Source organism: Mobula hypostoma, chromosome 2 (genome assembly GCF_963921235.1).
Source record: "Mobula hypostoma chromosome 2, sMobHyp1.1, whole genome shotgun sequence".
Taxonomy (NCBI): Eukaryota; Metazoa; Chordata; class Chondrichthyes; order Myliobatiformes; family Myliobatidae; genus Mobula; species Mobula hypostoma.
Window position 1 is genome coordinate 8148025 of NC_086098.1, and position 23463 is coordinate 8171487.

Here is a 23463-nt window from a genome sequence, read left to right on the forward strand (position 1 = left end):
TCACCTATCCTATCTTATTCCCTAATAGTAGATCCAGTATCGCAGGCTCCCTTGTTGAGACCTCTACATACTGATGAATGAAACTTTCCTGAACACGTTTGACAAACTCTAACCCATCTAGTCCTTTTACAGTGTGGGATTTCCCAGTCAATATGTGGAAAGGGCCAGATGGTCTGCATCCCAGAGTGCTTAGGGAAGTAGCCCAAGAAATAGTGGATGCATTTGTGATAATTTTTCAAAACTCTTTAGATTCTGGACTCGTTCCTGAGGATTGGAGGGTGGCTAATGTGACTCCACTTTTTAAAAACGGAAGGAGAGAGAAACTGGAGAATTATAGACCGGTTAGCCAAACATCGGTGGTGGGGAAAATGCTAGAGTCAGTTATCAAAGATGTGATAACAGCACATTTGGAAAGTGGTGAAATCATCGGACAAAGTCAGCATGGATTTGTGATAGGAAAATCATGTCCGACGAATCTCATAGAGTTTTGTGAGGATGTAACTAGTAGAGTGGATAGGGGAGAACCAGTGGATGTGCTATATTTGGATTTTCAGAAGGCTTTTGACAAGGTCCCACACAGGAGATTAGTGTGCAAACTTAAAGCACATGGTATTGATGTGGATAGAGAATTGGTTGGCAGACAGGAAGCAACGAGTGGGAATAAATGGGACCTTTTCAGAGTGGCAGGCAGTGACTAGTGGGGTACTGTAGGCTCAGTGCTGGGACCCCACTTTTTACAATATATATAAATGACTTAGACGAGGGAATTAAATGCAGCATCTCCAAGTTTGCGGACGACACAAAGCTGGGCGGCAGGGTTAGCTGTGAAGAGGATGGTAAGAGGATGCAGGGTGACTTGGATAGGTTAGGTGAGTGGGCAGATTCATGGCAGATGCAATTTAACGTGGATAAATGTGAGGTTATCCACTTTGGTGGCAAAAACAGGAAAACAGATTATTATCTGAATGGTAGCCAATTAGGAAAAGGGGAGGTGCAATGAGACCTGAGTGTCATTATACACCAGTCATTGAAAGTGGGCATGCAGGTATAGCAGGCGGTGAAAAAGGTGAATGGTATGCTGGCATTCATAGCAAGAGGATTCAAGTACAGGAGCAGGGAGGTACTACTGCAGTTGTACAAGGCCTTGGTGAGACCACACCTGGAATATTGCGTGCAGCTCTGGTCCCCTAATCTGAGGAAAGACATTCTTGCCATAGAGGGAGTACAAAGAAGGTTCACCAGATTGATTCCTGGGATGGCAGGATTTTCATATGATGAAAGACTGGATCGACTAGGCTTATACTCACTGGAATTTAGAAGATTGAGGGGGGATCTTATTGAAACATATAAAATTCTAAAGGGATTGCACAGGCTAGATGCAGGAAAATTGTTCCCGATGTTGGGAAAAACTTCTTCACACAGAGAGTGGTGAATCTGTGGAATTCTCTGCCACAGGAAACAGTTGAGGCCAGTTCATTGGTTATATTTAAGAGGGAGTTAGATATGGCCCTTGTGGCTAAAGGGATCAGGGGGTATGGAGAGAAGGCAGGTACAGGGTTCTGAGTTGGATGATCAGCCATGATCATACTGAATGGCGGTGCAGGCTCGAAGGGCCAAATGGCCTACTCCTGCACCTATTATCTATGTTTCTATGAAAGTTAAAATCACTTACAATATCACTTCAACCATAACTGCTGGTACAGAACATAGTAAAAATGAGACAACGTTTTCCAGGACCATGGTAGAAGGAATAAAGGTGTGTTTTATTTTCTAAATGAGGAGAAAATACAAAAATCAGAGGTGCAAAGGGACTGGTACAGGATTCCCTGGAGATTAACTTGCAGGTTGACACTGATAAGGAAGACAAATACAATGTATAGCATTCATTTTGAGTGGACAGGAATATAAGATGTGATGCTGAGGCTTTATAAGGCACTGGTCAGACCGCACTTAGTATATTGTAAGCAGTTTTGGGTCCCCTAACTAATAAAAGATCTACTGGCACTGGAGAGGATCCAGAGGAGGTTCACAAGAACGATTCCTGAAATGAAAGTTTAACATATGAGTGTGTGTTGGCTCCGGGCCTGTACCCGCTGGACTTTAGAAGAATTAGCGGGGGATCTCACTGATACCTATTGAATATTGAAAGGCCTAGACATAGTGGATGTGGAGAGGATGTTTTCAATAGTGGGTGAGTCTAGGACCAGTTGGGCACAGCCTCAGAATAGAGCTGAGAAGGAATTTCTTTAGCCAGAGGGTTGTGAATCTTAGGGATTCTTTGCCACGGGCAGCTATGGAGGCCACATCATTGAATATACATTTAAAGCAGAGGTTGATAGATTATTAGTTAGTCAGGGCTTGGAAAGTTATGGAGAGAAGGCAGGAGAATGAGGTTGAGAAGGACAATAAATCAGCCATTAAGGAATGGTGAAGCATACTCGAAGGGCTGGATAGCCTAATTCTGCTCCTATGTCTTATGGTCTTATTAGCTTTATTTGTCACATGAACATTGAAACATCAGAACACACAGTGAGATGTATTGTTTGTGTCAACAACCAACACAATCTGAACAGATGCTGGAAGAGATCCACAAGTGTGGCCTTGTTCTCTGAGCCAACAAGGCAGGCCCACAATGCACTAACCTTTTGGAGCACCTCGAGGGACCCCATGTGGTCATGGGGAGAACATGCAAACTCCTTACAGACAGCAGCGGTGGGAATTGAGCCTCAATCTTACAGGTGATGCTGTAAAGCATTGCACGAACCAAGATGCCCCATCCATAGGATGCTTACTTGATTTCGTTGACCAGCAGCTCAAAACACTTCCCTAATTCATGCTTGTAGGTCATTCCACAGGAATGGAAGAAGATTTGACATCCAGCCTGGGAAGATTTGACAGTATTGAACTTTAGAGCAGTGCTTGAGAAAACAGGCCAACAATTATGTATTTGGCATGTTATGGATCTTTAGAAGATATGTGTGTACGACTTTCAGATTGATATGGATTTTTAAAATGTTTTCATTCTTTGTGTTTAGGGATATCGGAAAAGAATTGGAGAGGACCTGGAGCTAAGTGGCCCTCTGAGCAATCACTCTGCAGTTTGCTGTGAACTCTGCATCAGTGATCCATCACACGTAGCACCAAGTAATGGGTTTTATGGGTCAATACTATGTTGAGCATCACTTCATGGAGATCGTCAGGATCAGAATCAGTGGCAAACAGTGTGTTGTGAGATGTGTTGTTTTATGGCAAGGGTACAGTGCAAGACATAAAATTTGCTCTAATTTAGATAGAACAAAGAATGTGGAGTCATAGTAAACTGCAGAACAGAAACAGGGGCTTTGGCCATCCAGTCTTTGCTGAACCATTCAAACTGCCTAGTGCCATCCATGTGCACCCAGACCATAACCCTCCATACGCGCCCCCCCCATCCATGTACTTACCCAAACTTCTCTTGAATGTTGAAATTGGAATAGATTCCACCACTTGCACTGGCAGCTCGTTCTACACTCCCACGACTATCTGAGTGAAGAAGATTCCCCTGTTGTTCCCCTTAAACTATTCACCTTTCACCCTTAACCTCCCACCCAACCTCAATGGAAAAATGCCTGCTTGCATTTACCCTATCTATTCCTCTCATAATTTTGTATACCTCTATCAAATCTCCCCTCAATCATCAACATTCCAGGGAATAAATTTCTAAACTACTCAATCTTTCCTTATAACTCAGGTCCTCCAGCCCCTGCAACATCTTTGTAAACTTTTTCTGTACTCCTTCACCCGTATTTACATCTTTGCAGTGGGTAGGTGACCAAAACTGCTCACAATACTCTAAACTCGGCCTCACCAGTGTCTTAAACAACTTCAACATAGCATCCCAGCTCCTGTGCTCGATACATTTATCTAAGAAGACCCATGTGCCAAAAGCTTTCTTTAAGACTATCTACCTGTAACAAATTAGAACACTACAGGGCTTTTGGCTCACAATGTTGTGCCAACCTTTTAACCTACTCGAAGATCAATTTAACCTCCATAGCCCTTTACTTCTCTAGTCCTCTAGTCCTCTATCATTCATGTGCCTATAAGAAATACAATGAGTAAACAGACCAAAAGACGAAGCCTGAGGTGGTTTTCATAGGTTCCTGGGCCGTTGAGAAAGCTGATGACTGTACCCAAAACATTGAGTAGGGGTCCCAAGCTCCTGTATCTCCTCCTTGATGGTAGCAATGAGAAGGGGGTGGGATGGTGAGAGTTCTTAATGATGGATGCCACCTTCTTGAGGCACTGCCTATTGAAGATGCCCTTGATAGTGGTGAACATTGTGGCCATGGCAGAGCTGGCTGAGAAAACAAACCTTTGCAGCCACTTTCAACCCTGCAATTTGGAGCTTCCATACTAGTCAGAAAGCTCTCCATCGTGCATCTGTAGAAATTTGCGTGAAAGTTACTACGAGTTACAAATTTTTAAAATAGTGCAAACAGCGAATAAGGTCGTGTTCATAGATTCATGGACTGTAGAGAAATCAGATAATGGAGACAAGAAGCTTTTCTAAATATTGAATGTAAGATTGGAAGAGCGGGGAAAGCAGGCATGAGGGCTGAATGCCAACTCTGTTCTTATTTTCTATGTTGTTATGCAATCAGAGAGGTTGCTCTTCCAACTAAACTGGCTTGAGATGTTTAGAGGACCTGAACGAGGTAGCATGGTGACCATAGTTTTGATGAAAAATTTTCTAATGTTGCTTAAGCTAACTGATTCACAAATGTCTTGATGTTGAGGAAGATTGCGCCCATGTTGAAGCTGTTTGATTCTGTAATCTTCTGCAGCCACTTTCAATCCTGTGCATTGGAGGCAATGTAGCAGGAAGTGATGCAATGAGTCAGTATGCCCACCATTGTATATCTGTAGACATTTGTTAATCCCTTCAATAAACATAGAAACATAGAAACACAGAAAGCCTACAGCACACTACAGCCCATAATGCTGTGCCGAACATGTACTTACTTTAAAAATTACCTAGGGTTACCCAGAGCCCAATATTTTCGTAAACTCATGTACCTATACAGGAGTCTCTTAAAAGACCCAATCGTATGTGCCTCCACAACCATTGCTGGCAGCCCATTCCACGCACTCACCACTCTCTACGTAAAAAACTTCTCCACTGTACCAACTTCCAAGCACCTTAAAACTGTGCCCACTCGTGTTAGACATTTCAGCCCTGGGAAAAAGCCTCTGACTATCCACACGATCAATGCCCCTCATCATCTTATACACCTTTACCAGGTCACCTCTCAGCCTCTGCCGCTCCAAGGAGAAAAGGCCGAGTACACTCAATCTATTCTCATAAGGCATGCTCCCCAACCCTGGCAACATCTTGAAAATCTCCTCTGCATCCTTTCCATGGTTTCCATATCCTTCCTGTAGTGAGGTGACCAGAACTGAGCACAGTGCTCCAAGTGGGGTCCGAACAGGGTCCTATATAGCTGCAACATTACCTCCCGGCTCTTGAACTCAATCCCAGGGTTGATGAAGGTCATTGTACCGTATGCCTTCTTAACCACAGAGTCAACCTGCACAGCAGCTTTGAGTGTCCTATGGACTCACACCCTAAGATCCCTCTGATCTTTCACACTGCCAAGACTCTCAGGATCTTTTCCATCAACTTACCAACCACTGAAGTAAGACTCACTGGTCTATAATTTCCTGGACTATCCTTACTCCCTTTCTTGACTAAGGGAACAACATCTGCAACCCTCTAATCCTCTAGAACCTCTCCCATCCCCATTGATGATGCAAAGGTCAGTGCCAGAGCCTCAGCAATCTCCTCCTCGCTTCCCACAGTAGCCTGGGGTACATCTCATCCATCCCGGAGACTTATCCAACTTGATGTTATCCAATAGTTTCAGCACATCCCTTTTCTTAATGTCCATATGCTCAAGCTTTTCAATCCGCTGTAAGTCATCCCTACAATCGCCAAGATCCTTTTCCATAGTGAATACTGAAGCAAAGTATTCATTAAATACTTCTGCTATCTCCTCCAGTTCCATACACACTTTTGCACTGTCACGCTTGATTGGTCCTATTCTCTCACATCTTATCCTCTTGCTCTTCACATACTTGTAGAATGCCTTGGGGTTTTCCTTAATCCTGCCCGCCAAGGCCTTCTCATGGCCCCTTCTGGCTCTCCTAATTTCCTTCTTAAACTCCTTCCTGCGAGTCTTATAATCTTCTAGATCTCTATCATTACCTAGTTTTTTGAATATTTCGTAAGCTTTTCTTTTGTATTTGCACAATTTGTTGTCTATTGAACACTGGTCGCCCTGCTGGGTGCAGTCTTTAATTGATCTATAATTATATATTACCTGCTCTATACAGCTCTTTTTAAACTCTTACCACCGGTCTAATTCGCAGACGTCCACACGCTTGCGCAGTCGTTCCTTGATCAAAGAAAAAATGGTCGCCTTTTATACTCCTCCTGCTGGTCTAACTCACTGACATCCATGTGCCTGCACAGTCGTTCCTTTTGATATTCTAACTGTCCTACCTTGAACAAGCAGAAGCACCCGCGTAGACGCTCCTCCCCCCACGCCCACCCCCGGCCCTGGATCAGGGTCACATGAAGCCAAGGGAGCAGGTAGTGGATGGTTGTTTGAGTAGCTGGTGCACATCACAAATTTTGGTTCTGCGATCACTGATGCCAGGCAGACAATCTCTGACAATTATTGGTAATGGCTGGGGTCACCCGTCTTGTGAAGACAATGCCCAGAAGAACGTAATAGCAAATCTGCTATTTTGTTGATACAATAGCAATTCTATTGAAAAACTTGCCAAGAGCAGTCATGGTCAAGGCCAAGAACAACCATGATCATCCACATTTAATGACACGGCTCAAAATGAACAAACTGCTGCTCAATTATCTGCTCAATAAATTTGTCCAACCTCTGCAATATCATATTCTTCCCGAAGAATACTATTAAGTGTTTCCTATTCAAAGTAAATTTATTATCAAATATATGTCACCATATGCAACCCTATGATTTGTTTTCTTACAGTTACGTTCAGTAAATCTAATGATCATAATAGAATCAATTAAAGACCGCACCCAACAGGGTGGGTGACCAGTGTTCAAAAGACAACAAACTGTGTAAATACAAAAAAAATAAAACTAATAATAAATAGATAAGAAATAATTATTCAGAACATGAGATGAAGAGTCCTTGAAAGTGAGTCCAGTTCAGTGATGGAACAAGTGAAGTTCTGTTCGTAAACTGGTTGTGTGAGTCCTAAGGCTCCTGTACCTTCTTCCTGATGGCAGCAGTGAGAAAACAGCATGACCTGGGTAGTCAACAACTCTTATCTTGTTACACCTGCAATAACATTAGGCACTGTTTGGCCCTCGGGGAGTTCACACTCACTTTTTTGAAGCATTTGAAGAATCTGAAAGAAAAACAAAACTTTCCATTAGAAAAACCACAAAACCAAAGTGTTGCTTCAATAATGTTTTCCAGATCCAGAAAAACAATTTTGTATTAAGAAATAAAAAGCATTTTCCCAGAAAATAAAAAAAAATAGTCTGCCTTCGGATGGAGATGTTGACAAGTTCTGCTCCAGGGAACTGAGCACATCTCAGAGGGAGTGCACACAAAGACCTCATCTGGACTCTCAGGTGAGATTTGTTCATCACAATAATTACAAATCACATTATCTCATTATTTATCTGAATGCAGTTTCTGGAATGTGACTGCACACAGGATATAGTTGTGCCATTTTGTAAGATTATAGCGGTCATTTTTGTTAGCTGTGAAGTGCTTTGGTGTATACAATGCTCATAAAAGATGCATATGCACTCAGTAGCCGGTTTATTAGGTACGCATGTACACCTGCTCGTTAATGCAAATATCCCATTCGCAGATCATGTGGCAGCAACTCGATGCATAAAAGCATGCAGACACGGTCAAGAGGTTCAGTTGTTGTTCAGATCAAACATAAGAATAGGAAAGAAATGTGACCTAAGTGACTTTGACCATAGAATGATCTTTGGTGCCAGATGAGGTAGTTTGAGTATCTCAGAAACTGCTCATCTCCTGAGATTTTCACGCACAATAGTCTCTGGAGTTTACAGTAACTTGTGCGAGAAACAAAAAAAAAAATCCTGTGAGTAGCAGTTCTGTTGGTGAAAATGCCTTGTTGTTTGGAAAGGAGACACAAAATAATCTGCAGATGCTGGGGTCAAATCAACACTCACAACACGCTGGAGGAACTCAGCAGGTCGGGCAGCATCCGTGGAAAAGATCGGTCGACGTTCCGGCCCGGAACCCTTCGTCGACTGATCTTTTCCATGGATGCTGCCCGACCTGCTGAGTTCCTCCAGCATGTTGTGAGTGTTTGTTTGGAAAGGAGAATGGCCAGACTGTTTCAAGCTGACAGGAAGGTGACAGTAACTCAAATAACCACATGTTACAACAGTGGTGTGCAGAAGGGCATCTCTGAATGCACAACATGTTGAACCTTGAAGTGAATGGGATGCAGCAGCCGAAGACTACCAACATCCCAGTTGTGCTGTGTTTCATTGATTCTGTTATAGTTATTATTTTATAGACGTATTGAGTATGTACGTAACAAAGTGAATCCAAGGGTTCTATATGGCTATTTATATGTAATTTGAGAATAAATTTACTTTGAACTTTGAACATACACACAGTAGTCACTTTATTAGGCATAGGAGCGACCTTATAAAGTGGCCACCAAGTGTGTAAATACAGGCAGATTCTTTAACAACAGGGTTACAGAGCACAGTACGGAAATAAGCACAGTCAAAATCCCCAAACAAAATATAAAAGTGCTTGAGTTCTTTCTGAGGCTCCAGTTCCAATTGATGTGACATAAAAAGCAAAAATAAAACCTGACATAAGTGCAACTAAACCAAGCTGGAAGCTCATTTGGGTGTGTTTCCATGTTACTCAGGACATAACATGGATGCAAACACTTCAGTTCACTCATTACCAAGTTATTGAAACAATGCAGCTCAGTATTCAGTCAAAGCCAGTTAGTCAACCCACCCGCTGGTGCACAGGATCACTGATAGAGTCAATACAGGTAATAGAAGTCAGTGCAAAAAACAACACATCAGGCAACATTTGAAGAGAGAATAATTAGAGAGTCCATGTCGAGCTGATATGTGCTCTTTCCGACTTTTTACCAATTAAAGAAAATTTGATTAATTCCTAACGGCTATATCTGGAATTTTGGCATTCCTGTTGCTGCTTTCTCTCCAAAGTACGATTGAGACTAGGATTAGTTTTATTTGTCACATGTACATTGAAACATCAAAACACCCAATGAAACACGCTGATGGTGTGGTGTCATTGTTTTATTTTGTGATCTGCTGGGCAAGTGTCTCATAAAATTATAAGTGATGTAATAAGGCAGAGGTTAAGGCTAGAATTAAAGGTTAAAAGTTGAGGGTGAAAGGTGAAATATTTAAGGGGAACATGAGGAGGGAGCTTCTTCACTCAGAGGGTGGTGAGAATGTGGAACGAGCTGCCAGCAGCACTGATAGATGCAGGTTTGATTCTAACACTTCAGAGATTTTTGAATAGGTACAGGGATGGGAGGAGGAGGGAGGGCTATGGTCCTGGTGCAGGTTGATGGGGCCAGGCAGAATAACATTTTAGCATGGACTAGATGGGCCACAGGACCTATTTCTGAGCTGTAGTCTTCCATAACTCTGAGAAGATTAGCAGGATACTGTCTGGATTAGATGGTATTAGTTATAAAGAGATGTTAGAAAAAAAACTTTGATTATTATTTTGGGAGCATTAGAGGCTGAGAGGAAATGTTTACCTGACAAAAGTTCATAAAATTAAGAGAGGCTTAGGGTGGAGTAATTTCCTGTGCAGAAAAGTCAAATACCAGAAAGCATAGGTTTAAGGTGGGGGAGAGGAAAGTTTAAAGGGGAAGTCCATCGTATATTTTTATGCAGAGCATGACAGGTGCCTGGAACAGGCTGGAATTAGTCACAATAGAGACGCATCCAGAACATTGCATGCAGTTCTGGTCACCTAACTATAGGAAGGAAGAGGGTGGAGATGAGTTTTACCAGATGTTGCCTGAATTAGAGGACATAAGGCCATAAGTCAGAGGAGCAGAATTAGGCCATCTCACCCATCGAGTCTGCTCCACCATTCAATCATGGCTGATCCTTTCTCTTCTCCTCCTCAACCCCAGTTCCCGGCCTTCTCACTGTAACTTTTGATGCCATGTCCAATCAAGAACCTATCAGTCTTTGCCTTATATACACCCAACTACCTGACCTCCACAGCTGCATGTGGCAAACAATTCCACAAATTCACCACCCTTTGGCTAAAGAAATTTCTCTGCACCTCTGTTTTGAAAGGGCGCCCCTCCATCTTGAGGCTGTGCCCTCTTGTCCTAAACTCTCCCACCATGGGAAACATCCTTTCCGCATCTACACTGTCTAATCCCTTCAACACTCAAAAGGATTCAACACTCAAAAGGATTCCAGTGAGTACAGACCCAGAGCCATCAAACATTCCTCGTATGACAGCGCTTTCGTTCCTGGAATCATCTTTGTGAACCTCCTCTGGGCTCTCTCTAATGCCAGCCCATCTTTTCTACAATGAGGGAGCCAAACGTTTTCACAATACTCAAGGTGAGGCCTCATCAGTGCCTTATAAAGCCTCAGCATCACATCCCTGCTCTTGTATTCTAGACCTCTTGAAATGAATGCTAACATGGCATTTACCTTCCTCACCACCGACTCGACCTGCAAGTTAACCTTTAAGGCATACTCTGCAAGGACTCCCAAGTCCTTCTACATCTCAGATTCCTGGATTTTCTCCCCATTTAGAAAAATACTCCACACATTTATTTATACTACCAACGTGCACGACCATGCATTTTCCAACATTGTATTTTATTTGCCACTTTCTTGACCATTTTCCTAATCAGTCTAAGTCCTTCCGCATCCTTCCTGTTTCCTCAACACTACCTGCCCCTCCACCAATCTTTGTATCATCTGCAGACTTGGCAACAAAGCCATCTATTCCATCATCTAAATTTATATACAGCATAAAATGAAGCGGTACCAACACCGACCCCTGCGGAACACCACTAGTCACTGGCAGCCAACCAGAAAAGGATCCTTTTATTCCCACTCACTGCCTCCTACCAATCAGCCAATGTTCTAACCATGTTAGTAGTTTTCCTGAAATACCATAGGCTCTTATCTTGGTAAGCAGCCTCATGTGTGGCACCTTGTCAAAGGCTTTCTGCAAGTCCAAATATACAACATCCACTACATCCCTTTTATTTGGCAAAAGAATAAATCAAGGAAGGTAGTGCACCCGTGGCTGACAAGAGAAATTAGGGATAGTATCAATTCCAAAGAAGTAGCATACAAATTAGCCAGAGAAAGTGGCTCACCTGAGGACTGGGAGAAATTCAGAGTTCAGCAGAGGAGGACAAAGGGCTTAATTAGGAAGGGGAAAAAAGATTATGAGAGAAAACTGGCAGAGAACATAAAAACGGACTGTAAAAGCTTTTATAGATATGTAAAAAGGAAAAGACTGATAAAGACAAATGTAGGTCCCCTGCAAACAGAAACAGATGAATTGATTATGGGGAGCAAGGACATGGCAGACCAATTGAATAATTACTTTGGTTCTGTCTTCACTAAGGAGGACATAAATAATCTTCCAGAAATAGTAAGGGACAGAGGGTCCAGTGAGATGGAGGAACTGAGCGAAATACATGTTAGTAGGGAAGTGGTGTTAGGTAAATTGAAGGGATTGAAGGCAGATAAATCCCCAGGGCCAGATGGTCTGCATCCCAGAGTGCTTAAGGAAGTGGCCCAAGAAATAGTGGATGCATTAGTGATAATTTTTCAAAACTCGTTAGATTCTGGACTAGTTCCTGAGGATTGGAGGGTGGCTAATGTAACCCCACTTTTTAAAAAAGGAGGGAGAGAGAAACCGGGGAATTATAGGCCGGTTAGCCTAACGTCGGTGGTGGGGAAACTGCTGGAGTCAGTTATCAAGGATGTGATAACAGCACATTTGGAAAGCGGTGAAATGATCGGACAAAGTCAGCATGGATTTGTGAAAGGAAAATCATGTCTGACGAATCTCATAGAATTTTTTGAGGATGTAACTAGTAGAGTGGATAGGGGAGAACCAGTGGATGTGGTATATTTGGATTTTCAAAAGGCTTTTGACAAGGTCCCACATAGGAGATTAGTGTGCAAACTTAAAGCACACGGTATTGGGGGTAAGGTATTGGTGTGGGTGGAGAATTGGTTAGCAGACAGGAAGCAAAGAGTGGGAATAAACGGGACCTTTTCAGAATGGCAGGCGGTGACTAGTGGGGTACCGCAAGGCTCAGTGCTGGGACCCCAGTTGTTTACAATATATATTAATGACTTGGATGAGGGAATTAAATGCAGCATCTCCAAGTTTGCGGATGACACGAAGCTGGGTGGCAGTGTTAGCAGTGAGGAGGATGCTAAGAGGATGCAGGGTGACTTGGATAGGTTGGGTGAGTGGGCAAACTCATGGCAGATGCAATTTAATGTGGATAAATGTGAAGTTATCCACTTTGGTGGCAAAAATAGGAAAACAGATTATTATCTGAATGGTGGCCGATTAGGAAAAGGGGAGGTGCAAGGAGACCTGGGTGTCATTATACACCAGTCATTGAAAGTGGGCATGCAGGTACAGCAGGCGGTGAAAAAGGCGAACGGTATGCTGGCATTTATAGCGAGAGGATTCGAGTACAGGAGCAGGGAGGTACTACTGCAGTTGTACAAGGCCTTGGTGAGACCACACCTGGAGTATTGTGTGCAGTTTTGGTCCCCTAATCTGAGGAAAGACATCTTTGCCATAGAGGGAGTACAAAGAAGGTTCACCAGATTGATTCCTGGGATGGCAGGTCTTTCATATGAAGAAAGACTGGATGAACTGGGCTTGTACTCGTTGGAATTTAGAAGATTGAGGGGGGATCTGATTGAAACGTATAAGATCCTAAAGGGATTGGACAGGCTAGATGCAGGAAGATTGTTCCCGATGTTGGGGAGGTCTAGAACGAGGGGTCACAGTTTGAGGATAGAGGGGAAGCCTTTTAGGACCGAGGTTAGGAAAAACTTCTTCACACAGAGAGTGGTGAATCTGTGGAATTCTCTGCCACAGCAAACTGTTGAGGCCAGTTCATTAGCTATGTTTAAAAGGAAGTTAGATATGGCCCTTGTGGCTACAGGGGTCAGGGGGTATGGAGGGAAGGCTGGGTTCTGAGTTGGATGATCAGCCATGATCATAATAAATGGCGGTGCAGGCTCGAAGGGCCGAATGGCCTACTCCTGCACCTATTTTCTATGTTTCTATGTTTCTATCAGACTTGTAATCTCCTCAAAGAATTCCAACAGGTTCGTCAGGCAGGCTTTTCCCTGAAGGAAGCTATGCTGACTTTGTATTATCTTGTCCTGTGTCACCAAGTTCTCCATCACCTCATCCTTAATAATTGACTCTAACATCTTCCCAACCACTAAGTTCAGGCTAACTGGTCTATAATTTCCTTTCTGCTGCCTTCCTCCTTTCTTTAAGAGTGGGGTGACATTTGCAATTTTCCATTCCTCTGGCACCATGTCAGAGTCCAATGATTTTTGAAAGAACATTTCTAAAGCCACCGCAATTTCTAATGCTACCTCTTTCAGAACCCAAGGGTGCAGTTCATCTGGTCCAGGTGACTTATGTACTTTTAGGTCTTTGAGCTTTTTGATCACCTTCTCTCTTATAATAATAACAGCACCCTTCCTTCACACACTACAACATCAGGCATACTGCTAGTGTCTTCCACAGTGAAGACTGATGCAAAGTACATCAGCCATCTCCTTGTCCCCCATTATTATTTCTCCTGCCTCATTTTCTAGTGGTCCTATGTCCACTCTCATTTCTCTGTTACTTCTAGCATACTTGAAAAAACTTTTACGGCCAGCAATATCCTTTTACCCTTGCAAATTCTTAACTCAACCCACAGTTGGCTGCAACTAAGTCCCGTCACCTGCCTGTCCTTCCTGACAGTCTGACTGCATGCTATCTTTACTTTTTTAACCATCTGTCCTATCCCGAGTCTCTTCACTCCTCTTCCCATCCCCCTGCCAAATTAGGGAATGAGAGGCAGGAGATCATTTCCCTCAACACCTTCACTCTGTCCGCCAGAGAAAGCAGGATCTCCCAGTGGCCACACATTTCAATTCCACGTCCCATTCCCGTTCTGACATGTCTATCCACGGCCTCCTCTACTGTAAAGATGAAGCCACACAGGTTGGAGGAACAACACCTTATATTCCGTCTGGGTAGCCTCCAACCAGATGACATGAACATTGACTTCTCTAACTTCTGCTAATGCCCCACCTCCCCCTCATACCCCATCTGTTATGTATTTATATACACATTCTTTCTTTCTCTCTCCTTTTTCTCCCTCTGTCCCTCTGACTATACCCCTTGCCCATCCTCTGGGTTCCCCCCCCCCTTTTCCTTCTCCCTGGGCCTCCTGTCCCATGATCCTCTAGTATCCCTTTTGCCAATCACCTGTCCAGCTCTTGGCTCCATCCCTCCCCCTCCTGTCTTCTCCTATCATTTTGGATCTCCCCCTCCTCCTCCCACTTTCAAATCTCTTATTAGCTCTTCTTTCAGTTAGTCCTGATGAAGGGTGTCGGCCCGAAACGTCGACTGTACCTCTTCCTAGAGATGCTGCCTGGCCTGCTGCGTTCACCAGCAACTTTGATGTGTGTTGCTTGAATTTCCAGCATCTGCAGAATTCCTTGTGTTCGCAGCACCTATTGCAGTAGCTTATGCATAAACCCAGAATTCAATGAATTATCTGCACTGAATACATTTGTCTGACCTTTACCCATCTAAATCCTGCAAAATGCTTTCATACACCTTGTTGTTTTCACATTGTACACTTAAATATTTTATTTGTTCATTTCTTCATTTTTTATATTTGTTTAGGCTTTATAGACCAGATTCTGCCAAAAGAAAAATAATACAAGAAAAAATAAATACCACAGTAAGTTAGGGATATTTTAATGATGAAAATCTGCAAGGCAGAAGACAAGTCCATCTGTGATCATTATCGAGGATTTTCCCTGTGATCAGCCTGAGGGACTGTCATTGCCAAAGTCCGCCTTGGCTACTTCAACTAACAGTACATTGAACTATCTTATCTCAGCTCATCTGTTCCTTCAGGTTTTATTCTTTATTAGTTCATCTCTTCTTTTGCAGCTTCAACCAGTCTATATCAGACCTGATAAAAGGTCTCAGCCTGAAATGTCAGCTATTTATTCCGCTCCGTAGATGCAGCCTGTCCTGCTGAGATCCTTCAGTATTTTGTGTGTGTGTTATACAATAGGAGATTTTGTCTCCCTTTTTATTGTCCTCATTTTCAGCCTTTTTCTTTTCTTCTTTGGATGACATGATCGAGCTCTTGTTGAAATTGCCTTGTCTTGATATTTGAAATCAATATTGATCCGAGTTGCCATGTATTGGCCCCTTGGCAGCACTCTCAAAGAAATCACACAGAAGTGAAGACGGATACCTCTCTTCACATCAAGAGCTTGTGTGACCCTGAGTTGATGGCAGTAATTCTTTGTATTGCTATTCATGTACAATACAGCATCTTAGAAACATAGAAACATAGAAAATAGGTGCAGGAGTAGGCCATTCGGCCCTTCGAGCCTGCACCGCCATTTATTATGATCATGGCTGATCATCCAACTCAGAACCCTGCCCCAGCCTTCCCTCCATACCCCCGACCCCCGTAGCCACAAGGGCCATATCTAACTCCCTCTCTTCTATTACTATTTAAACCCACTTGTGCAAAAGTTGTGTGGGAACTTTTAACAGTTTGAAAAAAATTTAACTTATTCTGCAATGAGAATTTTGTCATCTGCAAAGTAGAAAATAAACTAGTTTATTATTTGACATTATTCCGGATACCTTGTTACACGGTGAGTCAAATTATTAGTTCTGGATTATTCATATCTAATAGACCTAAAGCAATAAAACACTTCTCACAATAAATTCTTTTGTTTCTATGTGTGGCCTGCAGTCAATGAATGATGCGACACTGGATTGAACTGAAATGAGCTGCAATGAATATTTCTGAACTGTTTTGATGACTTATGGTTTGATGTTTTTCACTCAATTTTTGTGCCATTTGTTCTTTGGGCGTTGGGGATTTGATGTTTTTCTTTGAACAAGCTATGCTGGTTTTCTTTGCTCCGTGGCTGTCTGTGGGAGCACAAATCTCAGGTAGTGCATGTTAGGGTGTATTCTTGTGTTAGGGTATATAGCAAATAGTAATTTCAACAGAAACCAGTTTGCAGATCTGAATGTGGATGATAAATTGAATTTAAATGCAGGTCTGAACGATAGTCTTCCTGCAGCTGCAGACTAGGGTTGATTGCAAACCAGGAGACACACATTCACTTAATGTCTGCATATGCATGAATTCAGAGAAAGAGGAAATGTTGATTAACATTCATTTTGGGTGTCTGGTTTTGGGTGTGAAGAAGGAGGTATGAAAATTATATGTAATTCAAAGGAGGCATTGTAGACACATTGCAACTATAGAATTGTCCTGCTGTTACCTTTGATCCTTAGCATATAAAATCTCATGTAATATTGGGTCAAACAGGCCTCTTCTTCCAAAACTGTCTGCAGTATGCTCTTTTGCTAAATAAACACTTCTATATCTCCAGAGTCTCTCCAGTGACTTTGTTCATAGTCACAACAGTATACTGCACATATACTTTGAGAATAAACATACTCTGAATCTTTGAATTTGAATCTTTTTTTAATGTGCCTTGACTCAATGGGTTGGTAAAAAATTGTTAGAAAGCTTTGAATGAGAGGAAGAATTGGGATTGTTGGTGTCAGATCCAGGATTCTTCACTGAGGCTGTTGTGAGGTGAGATACACTGTAGGAGTTTTATATCTAATTATATCTTGTATAGTCTGAGAATGCTTCATTCTACCACAGACTGAAGTGTAGGAAGTTACTCTGTCCAAAGTTGCTGAAGTATCTCACTTTAATATATATACAGCAAAAGATCAAGAAGGGAACTAATAAAATTAAAATTATTCTTGACAGTTGTTAAAAGAGACAAAAATTGGATTTGGCTTTATTTGTCACACTAACACCAAAAATTGAAACATAGTGAAATGCTAATCACAAGAGGTTCTGCAGACGCTGGAAATCCAGAATAACTCACACAAAATACTGGATGAACTCCACGGGTCAGGCAGTATCTATGGAGTGGAACAAACAGTTGATGTTTTGGCCAAAATCTTTCATCAGTCCCATTGAAGTGTATTGACCCAAAACATCAACTGCTTATTCCTTTCCATAGATGCTGCCTGACCCGTTGAGTTCCTCTGTCATTTTGTGCGTATTACTATAGTGAAATGTGTCATTTTTGCTTCAATGACCAACACGGTCTGGGGATTGTGCTGTGGGCAGCTCGCAGGCGTGGCCACACTTACAGTGCCAACCCAGCATGTTTCCATTTCACTAACTCTATCACTAACTCGAGCTGTACATCTAGGGAATGTGGAAGGAAACTGGGACACACAAAGGACTCCCACACAGTCACAGAGAGAACGTACAAGTAAGTCCCTTATAGACAGTGGCAGGAGTCAAACCCCAATCTGTTATGGATGCGATTGCCAAAAGCCAAAACACTACCACGCCGTGAATGTCTCTATGTGGGCTCTTCATGTCATTTCATATGTTAACATTGATTTACTTAATAGAATATAGATGTAGAAGCTGATGGTTCAAAATCAAGGCTTAACACATCATAAGCATAATTCTCCATGTAGTGAATTCAGCATTATCTTTGAAAGTTGGTGCAATAACTTTCTAAATTCTAACCAATGGATTTGCCCTTTTACCCGAAAATGAACATAGATCTTCAAACAACTATTCAAGTATTCAACAGCAGATTGGAGATGAGATCACTTTTCTAACTTACATAAAGATGTCATCTTTCAGTAAAATGAAAATTCATGCCACTGTCTGTAAGAAGTTTGTACATTCTCCCCCTGACCTTTGGGTGGCTGGGTGGAGATATGTCTCAACCAAAGGGAGGTGTAAGGCACTCCTCCTCACTGCTAGTCTACAGGCAACCCTTGAGCAAGGAGTTGCACCTGCTTAGCCCCCTCCCTGCCCCCACCTGATCATGGTCACGTGAAGCCATGGGAGCAGGTGGGGGATGGTGCATATCACAAGTCCTAGTCTGACGCCAGGCAGACAATCTCTGAAGAGTATTGATAATGACTGGGGTCACCCATCTTGTAAAGGTACTGCCCAGAAAAAGGCAAAGGCAAACCACTTCTGCAGAAAAATTGGCCAAGAACAATCATGGTCATGGAAGATCACCCATGTCATACGACACGGCACATAACAAATGAACCCCCTGACCATGTGGGTTTCTTTTGTGTCCTCTGGTTTCCTCCCACGTTCCAAGGATATGCGAGTTAGGGTTAGTAAATTGTGAGCATGGAATGTTGGCCCGGAAACATGGAGACACTTGCAGGCTGCCTCCAACACACCCTCAGACAGCGCTGGACGTTTACACAAATGACGCATGCAACTGGATGTTTGATGTTTCAATGCACATACGACAAATCAAGCTATTCTTTAAATGTTTAAGTCTTACATCTTTAAATCTTTAAAATGATTTCAAAATGGCACGTTGTTAACTTTTATTAAGCATCTTGTGCATTTTTTACAGAAATTTATAGCAGAAAAGAATTACATACTGTAGCTTTGGTGAGTTTTTATTTTATCTTTTCAAAATTAAGACTATGGAATAGATGCCTTGTGCAATAAGTACCTCCTACTCTTTCAATCAATCTCAAAATGACCCTTGCAACTTCTTTGACTGCCTGCACTGCACTGTCTCTCTCTCTAGCTGTATCCCTGCTCTCAGTAGCCACTTTATTCAGACATCGCTACACCTGCTCCTGAATGCCTGTAATACTGATGTAGTGTTCATGGTTCAATGTCCATTCAGAAATCTGATGGCAGAGGGGAAGAAGCTACCCCTGAAACATTGGGTTTGATGTGAATAGGTTTAAAAAAAACACATCCAATAAAGTGAAATTGTTATTTGATCATGGCTATTCTTTCTTTATACATCAGGTCATACTCTCTACTCACTGCTGCCATCAGGAAGAAGGTACAAGAGTCTCAGGACTCACACCACCAGGTTCAAGAGCTGCTGCTACCCCTTAACCATCAGGCTCTTAAAAAAAAATTTTTTTTTAATTCAATTTTCAAATATAATTACATAGTATAATATCTACCCTCCTCCCTCCCCTTAACCCTTCGCCCCGTAACATACCCCTACCTAAAAAAAAAACAGAAAAAGAAAGAAAGACTGCCTGGATATTGGAAGGTCTCCACATGCTCCATGAGATTCAAAATAAGTTTAATATATGCATTTGTTTCTTTCCCCAGAGGACCAACATCTTTATCGTTGGAGCATCTATATATACAACCCTATCCTTTATAAATAAGGGTGCTAAATACTCAAAAATGTATATTTATTCCTTAAATTATAAGTAATTTTTTCAAGTGGAATACAGCTAAAGATTTCATTATTCCAACGATCCATACTTAAATACGAATCCGATTTCCAAGTAACTGCAATAGCCCTTTTGGCTACTGCCAAAGCAATTCTTATAAATTCTTTCTGATATTTATTCAATTTAAGTTTTGGTTTTATCCCTTCAATGTCACCTAATAAAAATAATATTGGGTTATGTGGAAGTTGTGTTCCAATAAAACTCTTAAATTTATCCAAAAAGGTTGAATTTTGAAACAAGACCAAGCAGAACATAAGAAAGTACCAATTTCTTGATTACACCGAAAACATTGATCAGATAAATTCGGATTTAATCTCCATCAGGCTCTTGAATCAAAGGGGATAACTTCATTCAACTTCACTTGCCTCATCATTGAAATGTTCCCACAACCAATGATCTCGCTTTCAGAGACTCTTTATTTCATGTTCTTGTTAATTATTGCTGTTTATTTATATTTACATTTGCACAGTTCATTGCCTTTTGCACTCCAGCTGATCTTTCACTGATCCTGCTATAGCAACTATTCTATAGATTTGCTGAGTAAGCCCACAAAGGCTCTGGAAACCTGTGCCAACCAACTAGCAGGGGTGTTCAGAGACATTTTTGATCTCTTATTGCTACCTGTCAAAAGTTCTCACCTGCTTCAGAACGGCAACAATTATACCAGTGCCCAAGAAGAGCAGTGTGTGTTGACTTAATGACTATCGACCAGCAGAACTCACATCTATGGCGATGAAGTGCTTTGAGAGTTTGGTTATAAGACCATAAGACCATAAGACAAAGGAGCAGAAGTAGGCCATTTGGCCCATCGAGTCTGCTCCGTCATTTTATCATGAGCTGATCCATTTTATCCTATTTAGTCCCACTGCCCCGCCTTCTCTCCATAACTTTTGATGCCCTGGCTACTCAGATACCTATCAACCTCTGCCTTAAATACACCCAATGACTTGGCCTCCACTGCTGCCCGTGGCAACAAATTCCATAGATTCACCACCCTCTGACTAAAAAAATTTCTTCGCATTTCTGTTCTGAAAGGGCGCCCTTCAATCCTGAAGTCATGCCCTCTCGTACTAGACTCCCCCATCATGGGAAACAACTTTGCCACATCCACTCTGTCCATGCCTTTTAACATTCGAAATGTTTCTATGAGGTCTCCCCTCATTCTTCTAAACTCCAAGGAATACAATCCAAGAGTGGACAAACGTTCCTCATATGTTAACCCTCTCATTCCCGGAATCATTCTAGTGAATCTTCTCTGTACCCTCTCCAACGTCAGCACATCCTTTCTTAAATAAGGAGGCCAAAACTGCCCACAGTACTCCAAGTGAGGTCTCACCAGTGCCTTATAGATCCTCAACATCACATCCCTGCTCCTATACTCTATTCCTCTAGAAATGAATGCCAACATTGCATTCGCCTTCTTCACTACTGACTCAACCTGGAGGTTAACTTTAAGGGAATCCTGTACGAGGACTCCCAAGTCCCGTTGCATCTCAGAACTTTGAATTCTTTCCCTATTTAAATAATAGTCTGCCCATTTATTTTTTCTGCCAAAGTGCATAACCATACACTTTCCAACATTGTACTTCATTTGCCACTTCTCTGCCCATTCTTCCAATCTATCCAAGCCTCTCTGCAGACTGTCCGTTTCCTCAGCACTGCCAGCCCCTCCACCTATCTTCGTATCGTCAGCAAACTTAGCCACAAAGTTATCTATTCCATAATGGCTAGATTTAACTCCTATCTCAGCAAGAACCTGGACCCACTGCAATTTGCCTTAAGCGAATGCGATCTCATTGGCTCTTCACAAGGCCTTGGGTCATCTGGACGATACAAATGCCTACGTATATCAGGCTGCTGTTTATTGACTACAGCTCAGCGTTTAACACAGTCATTTATACAGTTCTGATCAAAAAGCTCCAGTACTTGGGCCTCTATACCTCCCTCTGCTACTGGATCCTCGACTTCCTAACTGGAAGGACATAATCTTTATGGAAAGGAAATAACATCTCCACCTCACTAACAATCAATACTGGCACACCTTAGGGTCTGTGCTTAACCCACTGCTCTACCTTCTACAGCCATGACTGTGTGGCTAGGCATAGCTCAAATGCCATCTACAAATTTGCTGATACAACTATTGTTGGCAGAATTCCAGATGGTGTCGAGAGGGCGTACAGGAGCGAGATAGATCAGCTAGTGGAGTGGTGTCGCAGCAACAACCTTGAACTCAAAGGCAGTAAGACGAAAGAGCTGACTGTGGACTTCAGAAAGGGTAAGATGAGGGTATACACACCAATCCTCATAGAGGGATCAGAAGAGGAAAAAGTGAGCAATTTCAAGTTCCTGGGTGTCAAGATCTCTGAGGATCTAACCTGGTCCCAACATATCAATGCAGCTATAAAGTAGGCAAGACACTGCCTATAATTCATTTGGTGTTTGAGGAGATTTGGTATGTCAGCAAAAACACTGAGACATTTCTACAGATATACCATGGAGAGCATTCTGACTGGCTGCATCACTGTCTGGTATACTGGGGCTATGGCATAGGACTGAAATAAGCTGCAAAGAGTTGTAAACTTTGTCATCTCTATCATGGGCACTACCCTCCATAGTATCCAAGACATCTTCAAGGAGCAATGCTTCAAAAAGGCAGCATCCGTCACCCAGGTCATGCTTTGTTGTCATTGCTACCATCAGGGAGGAGGTACAGAAGTCTGAAGGCGCACACTCAATGGTTCAGGAACAGCTTCCATCCCTCTGCCATCAGATTTCTGAATGGACATTGAACCCATGAACACTACCTCATACTTTATTAATTTCTATTTAGTGTAATTCACAATTTTTCGATTATTCTGTATTGCATTATACAGTTGCCACAAAGTCAACGAATTTCCCGACGTGCCGGTGATATTAAACTGATTCTGGTTCACCCGTTTGATAACAGGTGTAAGTGGAAACCTACTCACCAAGTTAGCAGTTTGAGGAGGTTGGTACGCCACCAAAGACACTCACAAATGTATACAGATGTACAATGGAAAGCATTCTAACTGGCTGAATTGAATCACCGTCTGTGTGGGGGCAAGGGTGGTACTTGGAACACACAGGATCAAAATAACCTGCAGAAAGTTGTGAGCTCAGTCAGCTCCATCAGGAACGATAGCCTCCTTAGCATCCAGGAAATCTTCAAGGAGCAATGCCTCAAAAAGACGACATCTATCATTAAGGATTCCCATCACTTTGAACATGCCCTCTGACATCAGGGAGGAGGCCAGGAGCCTGAAGGCACACGTTCAATGATTCAGGAATAGCGTCATCCTCCACCAGCAGAACCCTGAACGGACATTGTATCTATGAACACTACCTCACTTTCTTCTCTTCTTGCACTGCTTATTTTGTGTGTGCGTATGTGTGTATATCTATATCTATATCTATCTATCTATCTATCTCTCTCTCTCTCTCTATATATATATATATAAAACTATCTATCTATATATGTATATACACACACCTCCTACTATAATTTACAGTTTCTATTATTACGTATGTAAGGGGGTTTCGACTTTTATATTACTGCGGAGGCTAATTGAAATGGCGTCTTTGTTATGTTAATCTGGGGAATGTGGCTTTGTTGTGTTAAACGCTGAGAAAGTTTGGGCTAGCAGCTTGTTTTTCTTTAGAGTGTGATAAGAGAGCGCTATTAACCAATTGGGATAGTTGTTATGGTTTTGGTGTATTTGAAGATACTGTATGCGCGGGGTTTTGGAGCAGAAGGTGGGAGAGCGAGACAGAG